Genomic DNA, 12,565 nt, shown 5'->3' on the forward strand with positions numbered 1-12,565 from the left:
GTACCCGATCGCCCTCTACTTTGTTTGTACAAACTCCACACAGTTAGGGCCATGGTGGGAATCCAACCCATGACCTCAGTGCTGTGAGGCAGTAATGCTAATGATTACACTGTCTGTGCTGACACGGGATATATTGTTTTACTAATTTATGGTCCATCAGAATGCTGTGCCGGGCTACTGTATTATGCCTAATGGGATGTTACAAGTCTGCGTTACTTATGCTTAATAAATATAATGCAATGTAATCTTTTCTCATATCCTTACAAATTTTATGATGACTGTTTCTGTAAGTTCTGTTCTTGATTAAAAATGTAATAACAAACACTTGATTTAAAAAAAAAAAGAATATATCTGAAGACCCCATAGATCTGTGCACCCATTTCCCGACCTGACCAGAGCCGCCAATCTGCCAAATGGATCACTAGCAATGATTAGCGATCCATCAAGGGAACTGAACAAGTTAAAAATGCACAATGTGCCAATTCTGACGATTTTTGTGAGTATTGGGATTTTATAACATGTTTAATGTTCCCGATTCCCCAATCCTGCCACCAGAGGATCAGGACATTGCAGTAATTGCTGATGTATGGGACCCATAACACTATTTGATATAAGATCTAAAACAAGTATTAAATATATATATATATATATATATATGTGTTTTTATTATTTGTTTCATTTACAGCAAAAATATTGATTCATAATAGGATTTTAATACCTACCGGTAAATACTTTTCTCTTAGTCCGTAGAAGATGCTGGGGATGCTTCAAGAACCATGGGGTATAGACGGGATCCGCAGGAGACATGGGCACACTATAAGACTTTGAATGGGTGTGAACTGGATCCTCCCTCTATGCCCCTCCTCCAGACTCCAGTTATAGGAACTGTGCCGAGGGAGACGGACATTTTGATAAAAGGATTTATTTAACGTTTTAAACTAAGGTGAGATACATACCAGCTCACACCACCAACACGCCGTACAACATGGCATTCAATAACAACGCATGCAACAGCATGATCAACAACAGTCACAGACTGACTGAACTCAGCACAACATGTACGTAACTACAACTAATAACTGCAGACACTGTCCGCACTGGGACGGGCGCCCAGCATCCTCTACGGACTAAGAGCAAAGGATTTACTGGTAGGTATTAAAATCCTATTTTCCCATACGTCCTAGAGGATGCTGGGGATGCTTCAGGAACCATTGAGTTTATACCAAAGTTCTAGAACGGGCGGGAGAGTGCGGAAGACTCTGCAGCACCGATTGACCAAACAAGAGGTCCTCCTCAGCCAGGGTATCAAACTTGTAGAACTTTGTAATGGTGTTTGATCCTGACCAAGTAGCAGCTCGGCAAAGCTGTAATGCCGAGACCCCTCGGGCAGTCGCCTAGGATGAGTCCACCTTCCTGGGCCTTCACCGACTTTGGTAACGGCAATCCTGCCGTAGAATGAGCCTGCTGAATCGTATTACAGATCCAGCGTGCAATACTCTGCTTGGAAGCAGGAGCCCCAATCTTGTTGGGAGCATAGAAGACAAACAGAGCGTCTATTTTCCTAACTTGAGCCGTTCTGGCGACATAGATTTGCAAAGCTCTGACCACATCAAGAGACTTTGATTCCGCCAAGGCGTCAGTAGCCACTGGCACCACAATAGGCTGGTTCACGTGAAGTGACGAAACCACATTTGGCAAAAATTGCTGACGAGTTCTCATAATAGCCCTATCTGCATGGAAGATTAAATAGGGACTTTTGTGCGACAAAGCCGCCAATTCAGATACCCGCCTTGCAGAAGCCAAGGCCAACAGCATGACTACTTTCCAAGTAAGGAATTTTAACTCAACCTTACGCAAAGGTTAAAACCAATGAGATTGCAGGAATTGCAACACCACATTAAGATCCCATGGTGCCACTGGGGGCACAAAGGGAGGTTGTATGTGTAGCACGCCTTTCAGGAAGGTCTGAACTTATGGAAGGGAGGCCAACTCCTTCTGAAAGAAAACAGATAAGGCCGAAATTTGTACTTTAATGGAGCCTAACTTTAGGCCCGCATCCACACCTGCTTGCAAAAAATGGAGCAACTGCCCCAGCTGAAATTCCTCCGTAGGATCCTTCTTAAATTCGCACCAAGACACATATTTTCTCCAAATATGGTGGTAATGCTTTGCCGTTACTTCTTTTCAAGCCTGAAGAAGTGTGGGAATGACTTCACTGGGAATACCCTTTCGGGCTAGGATTTGGCGGTCAACTGCCATGCCGTCAAACGCAGCAGCGGTAAGTCCTGATACACGCACGGTCTCTATTGTAGCAGGTCCTCCCGAAGAGGAAGAGGCCTCTATGAGCAACTCCTGAAGATCTGGATACCAGGCCCTTTTTGGCCAATCCAGAACAATGAGGATCACCTGAACCCTTGTTCTTCTTATAATTTTTATCCTTTTGGAATGAGTGGAAGAGGAGGGAACACATAGACCGACTGAAAACACCCACGGTATCACTAGGGCATCCACTGCTATCGCTTGAGGGTCCCTTGACCTGGAACAATATCTCTGAAGTTTCTTGTTGAGGCGGGACGCCATCATGTCCACTTGAGGAACTCCCCAATGACTTGTCACTTCTGCAAAGACCTCTTGATGAAGACCTAACTCTCCTGAATGGAAATCGTGTCTGCTGAGGAAGTCTGCTTCCCAGTTGTCCACTCCTGGAATGAAGACCGCTGACAGAGCGCTGGCATGTTTTTCCGCCCAGCTAAGAATCTTTGTGGCCTCGGCCATCGCCGCTCTGCTCTTTGTTCCGCCTTGGCGGTTTATGTACGCCACTGCTGTCACGTTGTCTGACTGAATCAAGACCGGCAGACCTCGAAGATGTTCTGCTTGCAGTATGCCATTGTAGGCGGCTCTTAATTCCAGAATGTTTATGTGTAGACAAGCTTCCTGGTTTGACCACTTTCCCTGAAAGTTTCTTCCCTGTGTGACTGCTCCCCAGCCTCGGAGGCTTGCATCCGTGGTCACCAGGATCCAATCCTGAATCCCGAACCTGTCTCTCTCCAGAAGGTGAGAACTGTGCAGCCACCACAAAAGGGAAATTCTGGTCCTGGGAGATAGAATTACTTTCCGGTGCATGTCCAGGTGAGACCCGGACCACTGGTCCAGCAGGTTCCACTGAAACACCATGGCATGGAACCTGCCATACGGAATAGCCTCGTAGGCCGCCACCATCTTCCCCAGCAACTGAGTGCAGTGAAGAACGGACACCTTTGCCAGTTTCAGAATCTGTTTTACCATGTTCTGTATTTCCAGAGCTTTTTCCACTGGAAGACAAACTCTCTGCAATTCTGTATCCAGAATCATACCAAGGAACGACAGCTGTGTCGTCGGATCCAACTGTGATTTTGGCAAATTTAGGAGCCAACCATGTTGTTGCAGAATCGTCAGTGAAAGGGCAACAATCTTAAACAATTGCTCCTTGGATCTCACCTTTATGAGGAGATCGTCTAAGTACGGGATAAATGTGATTCCCTGCTTGCGCAGGAGAACCACCATTTCCGTCATTACTTTGTCGAAAATCCTCAGAGCCGTGGACAGACCAAACGGCAACGTCTGAAATTGGAAATGACAATCCTGCACAGCAAATCTCAGGTAAGCCTGATGTGGAGGATATATGGGGACATGTAAGTAGGCATCTTTTATGTCAACCGACACCATAAAATCCCCCTCCTCCAGACTGGAGATCACTGCTCGTAGAGACTCCATCTTGAACTTGAATTTTTTTAGAAAGAAATTGAGGGATTTTAGGTTTAGAATTGGTCTGACTGAGCCATCCGGCTTCGGGACCACGAACAGGCTCGAATAAAAACCTTCCCCCTGTTGAGACGGGGGTACCGTGACAATCACTTGATTTTGACACAACTTTAGTATTGCAGCGCTTACTAGCTCCCTTTCTGGAAGAGAAGCTGGCAAGGCCGATTTGAAAAATCGGTGAGGGGGCACGTCTTGAAACTCTAACTTGTACCCCTGGGTTACTATGCCTACTATCCAAGTATCCAGGTCCGAGCACACCCAGACCTGACTGAAGAGTTTGAGATGTGCCCCCACTGGCCGGACTCCCGCAGAAGAGCCCCAGCGTCATGCGGTGGATTTGGTAGAAGCCGGAGAGGACTTCTGCTCCTGGGAACTTGCCACAGCCTGTGACCTTTTCCCCCGTGCTCTCCCCCTCGCAGCAAGGAAGGAGGACCCACGCCCTTTTTTGAATTTATTGGGCCGAAAGGACTGCATCTGATAGAGAGGCGATTTCTTATGCTGTGTAGGGACATAAGGTAAAAATTAAGACTTATCCGCGTTAGCCGTAGACACCAGGTCAGTGAGGTCGTCGCCAAACAAGACCCTACCGTTAAACGGAAGAGACTACATCGCCTTCTTAGAGTCAGCATCAGCATTCCATTGATGTATCCACAACGCTCTCCTTGCTGAGACCGCCATGGCATTGGCCCTTGAACCCAAAAGGCCAATATCCCTTACAGCTTCTTTTAAATATGCTGCAGCGTCCCTGATGTGACCCAGAGTCAAAAGCACACTATCCCTGTCTAGGGTATCTACCTCAGATGACAAGTTATCTGCCCACCTTTCAATAGTGATACTCACCCATGCCGCAGCAACGACAGGCCTGAGTAGCGACCCTGTAGTGACATAAAAGGATTTTAGTGTATTTTCCTGCTTACGATCCTCAGGATCCTTTAGGGCTGCCGTGTCAGGGGAAGGAAGCGCCACCTTTTTGGATAGACGCGATAAAGCTTTGTCTACCGTGGGGATTGACTCCCACCTTTCCCTGTCCCCAGAGGGGAACGGATATGCCGCTGGAATTCTTTAGGGAACCTGTATCCTTTTGTCAGGATTTTCCCAAACCTTTTCAAAAAGCGTGTTCAGTTCATGAGAGGGAGGAAACGTTACCTCAGGTTTCTTTTCTTTAAACATACAGACCCTAGTATCAGGAACAGCAGGGTCCTCAGTGATATGTAATATGTCTTTTATCGCCACAATCATGTACTGAATACTCTTAGCCAGCTTTGGATGTAATCTGGCATTACTATAGTCGACACTGGAATCAGAGTCTGTGTCAGTATCTGTATCTGCTATCTGGGTAAATGCACGTTTCTGTGACCCCGAAGGGGTCTGGGCCTGTGAGAAAGCATCTTCCATGCATTTCCTCCATGTTTGGTTCTTAAACTCAGATTTATCAAATCTCTTAGTCAACTTAGTCACGTTTGCATTTAAAACACTCAACATATTCACCCAAGCATCCGTCGGTGGTGCCGACACGGTCACTACTACAGTATTTTCTGTCCCCACTCCAGCCTCCTCCTGGGAAGAGCATTCAGCCTCAATCATGTCGACACACACGTACCGACACCCACAACCACAGTGGGGCTATAGGAGACAGACCCACAGTAAAGCCTGCAAGAGGGACACAGAGAGAGTTCTGCCAGCTCACACCCAGCGCCTATCCCGGTACTGAGGCCAGTAAAATTACTGCCCAGACCTGTTAGCGCTTTATATATATATATAAACAACAGCACCAAATTATATGTGCGCCCCCCCCCCTCCCCGTTCTGCACCCTGTTACTTGTACAGCAGTGTGGAGGACAGGGCCAGCGTCTCTGCAGCTTCTGAGGAGAGAAAATGGCACTGGTCAGAGCTGTGTGGGCTAAGCCCCGCTCACTACATGGCGTGCTTCAGTCCCGCTTAAAAATATGTTTATACTGGCGGGGGTCCCTTAACTAGTGCCCGGTGCACTGTTATAACTCATGCCAGTCTGATTTGAGGTGTTTATGCTGCCCAGGGCGCCCCCCCTGCGCCCTGCACTGCTGTGTTATGTGTGGGAGCATGGCGCGCGGCGCGGCCGCTGCTCGGTACCTCTTCTGCCGTCACTGAAGTCTTCTGATCTTCTGGCTTCTATCTTTGTGAGGGTGGTGACGGCGCGGCTCCGGGAACAAGCAGCTAGGCGTACCATAGTGATTGAACCCTCTGGAGCTTATGGTGTCCAGTAGCCTAAGAAGTAGAGTCCTTGAACTCTTAAGAAGTAAGTCTGCTTCTCTCCCCTCACTCCCACGATGCAAGGACCCTGTTGCTAGCAGGTCTCCCTGAAAATAACAAACCTAATAAAGTATTTTTCAGAGAAACTCTGGAGAGCTCCTCAGTGTGCACCCAGTCTCACTGGGCACAGAATCTAACTGGAGTCTGGAGGAGAGGCATAGAGGGAGGAGCCAGTTCACACCCATTCAAAGTAATATAGTGTGCCCATGTCTCCTGCGGATCCCGTCTATACACCATGGTTCTTGAAGCATCCCCAGCATTCTCTAGGACGTATGAGAAATGTAAGTAATAAAAATCAAAACTGTATTATGCACAGGTGAAACTGAAATAGAAGTGGGTAAATATGAAATAAGAAGACATAAAAATTAAGAGACAAGGAAGCCACATGGTCAGAGTATATTCCTTTCTTCAGCCATACTGTATCCTAATGGTAATTTGAATTATACAATAAATCCTGTAAGGTCTGTGCCATCTCCTACATGCATGCAAAGTGGAAATGCACACTGCCCCTCCAATGGCTATCACTGCCAGAGTAATGGAACAGACCCTAGCTGAAGAGGAGGAGGACTCAACATATTAAAGTAAAGTAGATAGTTTGGGGGTGACGCTGGTGCCCCCAATGTACTGGAGCTCTATGCTGCAGGCTAATCATCTCATTGGCTCTTCAGGCTCTGGCTAGGCAGTCCTGAGTCTGAGGGAGCTCTTAATAGAGGAGAGTTCAGGGCTTCTGCCCCTTGTCTTAGCCGGTCCTGCATCCAGTGTCTACCAGAACCAAGTAACAGTATCACTGGGGACAAACTTCTCAAACAGAAGAGGAAGCACAGTGTCAATCTTTGCAGATGATACTAAACTGTGTAAGGTAATTAATTCAGAAATCGATGAGGAGTCTCTGTAGAATGATTTAGACTTGAAACCTGGGCGTCTAAATAGGGAATGAAGTTCAATATTGAAGAATGCAAAGTTATGCATTTCGGGATTAAAAACATACTTGCATCCTACACACTTAATGGGGAAAATATAAAGGTAACAGTAGTGGAAAAAGATTTAGGGGTGCTCCTAGATAACAGGCTTAATAACAGTATACAATGTCAAAATACAGCAAAGAAGGCAAGTAAAGTCCTTGCGGGCATAAAATGAGGTATTGAGACAAGGGACAAGGATGTAATCCTGCCGCTGTACAAATCATTAGTACGTCTGCACCTGGAATATTGTGTTCAATTTTGGGCACCATATTATAAAAAAGATATTGGGGAACTTGAAAGAGTTCAAAGGCGAGCTAGTAAACTAATTAAAGGTTTGCAATAGAATATCCCGCACCTGGACTGATAGTAATTAGTTTTAGTATTGGGAATTATATGTTAAGTTCTTAATGTACATAGCACATGTGCATATAAACATTGGTGCTACCCACTGATCCAAAGGTATATATAGAAAAACAAATTGTAGCAGGGATCAGTTTATTAGGGTGCACTCCATCCCATTCACCAATATATGTCTAATATTTAATGATTTCATTAATTTGTTACTGAGTATGTATTCTCAAACATAAATTACCAATATCCACGTGGAGTATTTCCCTTACTTTTATTCCACATATGATATTATTATGGCCTGAATATTCGACCATACAGAAGCGAAATATTTAAAAACAATATAGAGATAGAAAAACGTGAAGAAAAGAAAATCTTTATTAGACAGATTTCTGTCTTGTGTACAAATAAAATATTATTAAAACCAAATTGTGTGCCACCTGTTGTTTCTTATATATTCAATATACTCTTATGGTGAGTACAAATGTTTAAAGCTCCAATTGTTTACATGTATATCTCCTATAAGTAGTAATGTATTGTTATCCTTGCCATAGATTTCTGTATACGATACATAACTGCACCTATACCCGAATGGTATACCGCATGATGTATGTAATATAATCTGTGTTGATCTCAACGAATTATCTAAAGAGAAAAGGAGGAGGAAACACGAGGTTTAATGTTTCAATCACAGCCTTGGTGTTTATAATGTGTCTATTCACTTTATTGTGCTGGCAACAATTATTTTCAATATAGTATTGCTTTGTATACAGAGACTGGCAACAAATGTTGCCGTATGAGTTTTAATTCAATTTCTTGGCAGTCTGCCCTTTTTTCTGTACTGGGGACATTGTGCAGGCATTACACATACCAAATTTTTTGGCTGTGCATGATGTTTTGTCCCAGATACTTGTTATTTCAATCTGTGTCCCTGTATATATCCCTTCGTGACACAGATGTGTGGAATTACACAATTAGAGTTGCTGACAGTCAGTTTATATAGGTTGTATTGGATGTTTCAGTATACTCCAGTATAGGATTAAATGCTCCAAATGCATTTAATCCTGTGCTTTTATGCACAGCGTTCTATAATTGCCCATACATCATGTGTACTAGACATATTAATTACTGCAGGGACTGCTGTCTGTTCCTAATACATATAAACTGTGATATCATATAGGAGAGTCAGCGATTAATATATATTAAATTATTCACGATGGTACTTGAGCTCACGATATGCTGACTCTGCTTCTTATAGCTATGTACTATTAGGCACGGCAGTGCGTCAAGAAATAGTGATATATGAATACCTAGCACATTTTTAGTATACACACGCAACCAGGCTTCCTGTAACTAAGTCTCCTCCACATACTACACGGCATATAGGTGTACAGTTAGGGCAAGTCACTTATGAGCTATAAACATTTGACATAGCACTGGCGGCACACGGCTAACCAATGCGCATTTCGCTCTATGGTAGCGCTTCCTCTGGGCTCTAGCGTGCGGCGCCCACCTCCTGTCAGGATTTATATGGTGGGGAGACCAATGGAATTCCTCCTCAAGTACGTATTAGTCTTTCATTGGCGGGCGGGGAATTTTCAAACCTCCTGTCCATTCCCACAGTTCAAAGTATAGGTAATTGATCCTTACCCCTAATCACTTCACCCGTCACAGGTGGGCTGGATGAGACCGTCCTCCGATGCTACAATACACTCGTTAAACTGGAATACCCAGTAACATGTATCCTAACTGTTTTAAATGGTTAAGGATATGGAAACCATATAATGAATTCATGTTCCCACGAGTCCCCATTACCCACATAGGTCAAACATATTAACATAGTAACATAGTATCTGAGGTTGAAAAAAGACAATTGTCCATCGAGTTCAACCTATTTGTGGTCTCCTATGCATGATGATTTGACTAAAATTTCTGACTGATGCTGCTGTCATCCATTGCATTTTATCCCTATTTATAGTAACTATAATGCATGACTATGCACCATACCCCTGGATATCCTTATCCATTAGGAATTTATCTAACCCATTCTTAAAGGTGTTGACAGATTCCGCCATTACAACTCCCTCAGGCAGGGAATTCCAAACACGTATTGTCCTTACCGTGAAAAAGCCTTTACGCCGTATTGTGCGGAATCTCCTCTCCTCTCCTCTAACCTGAGCGAGTGTCCACGAGTCCTCTGTGTTGATCTAACCAAAAACAGGTCCCGCGCAAGCTCTGTGTATTGTCCCCTTATATATTTGTAGATGTTGATCATATCCCCTCTTAGTCTCCGCTTTTCCAATGTAAACATGCCTAGTCTTTCAAGCCTTTCCTTGTATTCCATTGTCTCCATGCCCTTAATTAGTTTGGTCGCCCTCCTCTGTACCTTTTCTAGCTCCAGGATATCCTTTTGTAGTATGGTGCCCAGAATTGTACACAGTATTCAGGGTGTGGCCTCACTAGTGATTTATATAACGGGAGTATAATACTCTCGTCCCTATCATCAATACCCCGTTTTATGCATGCTAATATCTTATTAGCCTTCTTTGCTGCAGTCCTACTTTGGCTACTACTGCTATGAGGACACCTAAGTCCTTTTCCAGTACAGAATCCCCTAATTTTACCCCATTTAGTAGGTAGGTGTAATTTTTGTTCTTGTTACCACAGTGCATTACCTTACACTTGTCTGTGTTGAAGCACATTCTCCATTTGGCTGCCCATGCTTCTAATTTAACTAAGTCGTTCTGAAGAGACTCTGCATCCTCCTCTGTATTTATAGCCTTGCACAATTTGGTATCATCTGCAAAAATTGACACCATGCTCTCTAGACCTTCTGTTAGGTCATTAATGAAAATATTGAACAATAGCGGTCCTAATACTGAGCCTTGCGGCACACCACTTAGCACTTCAGTCCAAGTTGAAAAAGATCCATTTACCACAACGCGCTGCTCCCTATTATCTAACCAGTTTTTGACCCAAGTGCGTATTGTGCTTCCTAGCCCTGATTCTTGTAGCTTGTAGTGGTACATGTGTGGTACAGTATCGAACGCTTTGGCAAAGTCTAAAAAGATTACATCCACTTCTTTACCCTGATCTAGGTTTGCGCTTACTGTTTCATAAAAGCCAAGTAAGTTGGTTTGACAGGATCTGTCCTTCATAAACCCATGTTGATTCCTTTTAATGACCTTATTGACTTCAAGGAACTTCTGAATACTATCTCTTAGAATACCTTCCAATACTTTCCCCACTATAGATGTAAGACTAACTGGTCTATAATTACCTGGTTCAGCTTTACTTCCCTTTTTGAATATAGGCACTGCTTCCGCTATACGCCAGTCTTTGGGAACCATACCTGATATAACTGAATCCTTAAAGATCAAAGATAGCGGTTTTGCCAGTTCAGAGAGAAGCTCCATTAGAACCCTTGGGTGAATACCATCGGCCCCTGGTGATTTATTAATCATTAAATGTTTTAATCGGTCACAGACTACTTCCTCGCTTAAATAAGTACCTATCAGTGGGATATTCTCATCAGGAACAAGGAAGAAAGAAGAAAGCGAAGGGGTGTGCAAATCCCTAACTTTGTATTAAATATGAGGGTATAATGCATACGGATTTCCATGTGTATGCAGTGTATCTATTATATTTTAGATGATATCGAGTATATAAAGATTATTATTTAAAAATTATAACATTAGAAATTATATATAAATTTGATATGTAATCATGTTAACAATTCCTGAAAAACTATCAAAGTAATTATGTATGCATGTGTAGTGATAAGTTCCCATCCATCCTGTATTATTTCTATCCAACATGAACTTATTATATATGATTACTAACTGTAATGTGCATAATGTGCTCTCTAAAAAAAGTGCCTATCCTTTCTCTCACCTATATTATAAATGTGCCATAATGTTAAATACCCACTATACTCTATTGGTGCAAACAGAAATACATTTAGTGCACAAAATAAGTAGATTTTATGATATGTGTATACATTAAATAAATATGGTTCTATAAATAAAACTCATAATATGTGTCAGCAGGTGTAGCCATACCCACTACATTATTATGTGAAAATTATGGCCCTCATTCCGAGTTGTTCGCTCGCAAGCTGCTTTTAGCAGCATTGCACACGCTAAGCCGCCGCCTACTGGGAGTGAATCTTAGCTTATCAAAATTGCGAACGAAAGATTAGCAGAATTGCGAATAGACACTTCTTAGCAGTTTCTGAGTAGCTCCACACTTACTCGGCATCTGCGATCAGTTCAGGGCTTGTCGTTCCTGTTTTGACGTCACAAACACACCCAGCGTTCGCCCAGACACTCCTCCGTTTTTTCAGCCACTCCCGCGTTTTTCCCAGAAACGGTAGCGTTTTTTCGCACACACCCATAAAACGGCCTGTTTCCGCCCAGAAACACCCACTTCCTGTCAATCACATTACGATCACCAGAACGAAGAAAAAACCTCGTAATGCCGTGAGTAAAATACCTAACTGCATAGCAAATTTACTTGGCGCAGTCGCACTGCGGACATTGCGCATGCGCATTAGCGACTAATCGCTCCGTTGCGAGAAAAAAATACCGAGCGAACAACTCGGAATGACCACCTATGTGCATAAATAATAAATTGTGTCACACAACAAACTAAATTAAAAAGTGTAAAACAGCATGCCAAAACAGAAAAATGTACTGGATTGTTGATAATTGAATTGATACAATTATACGTAATGTTAATCTTGTGCAGTGAGTTACTTTCCCATTATCAACTGTGTGTGATTTTATCCATATCACATTTCCTCTTTAATTACACCTGTACAAATGTGTAAACTATATATTATATACTCTATAAGCTGCAATCCACCCCGTGTTCAATAATATACACTGATCATGCTCAAATACATACTGTCCCCTTACATGTATGTCCATATATGTGTATGTCACTAATCAGGGGTTATTAGCATGTTTATCATTCCCTGATGTTATACTTACAAGTGCCACCAGGAAGACAGCAGGCTGCAGAGGACGCTAGACAGCCATTAATAATACTCATGCAGCTTAAAAAAAAAAAAAAAAATACTTCTTTAGTGGAGGGGGGTGGGGGTGTTCTGGGTGCTCAGAAACCCCCCCCCTGGGTGCGCCACTGACATGGCTATTCAAATT

At 43.3% G+C, this 12,565-nt stretch overlaps 1 protein-coding gene across 3 annotated transcripts in view; it reads right to left on the bottom strand.

Moving 5' to 3' along the window:
• The window catches only part of PGAP1 (post-GPI attachment to proteins inositol deacylase 1), a 1,346,394-nt gene that overhangs the window by 586,947 nt on the left and 746,882 nt on the right, over window positions 1–12,565 (bottom strand). The gene's annotated exons all lie outside the window — the stretch shown is intronic.

Source organism: Pseudophryne corroboree, chromosome 7 (genome assembly GCF_028390025.1).
Source record: "Pseudophryne corroboree isolate aPseCor3 chromosome 7, aPseCor3.hap2, whole genome shotgun sequence".
Taxonomy (NCBI): domain Eukaryota; kingdom Metazoa; phylum Chordata; class Amphibia; order Anura; family Myobatrachidae; genus Pseudophryne; species Pseudophryne corroboree.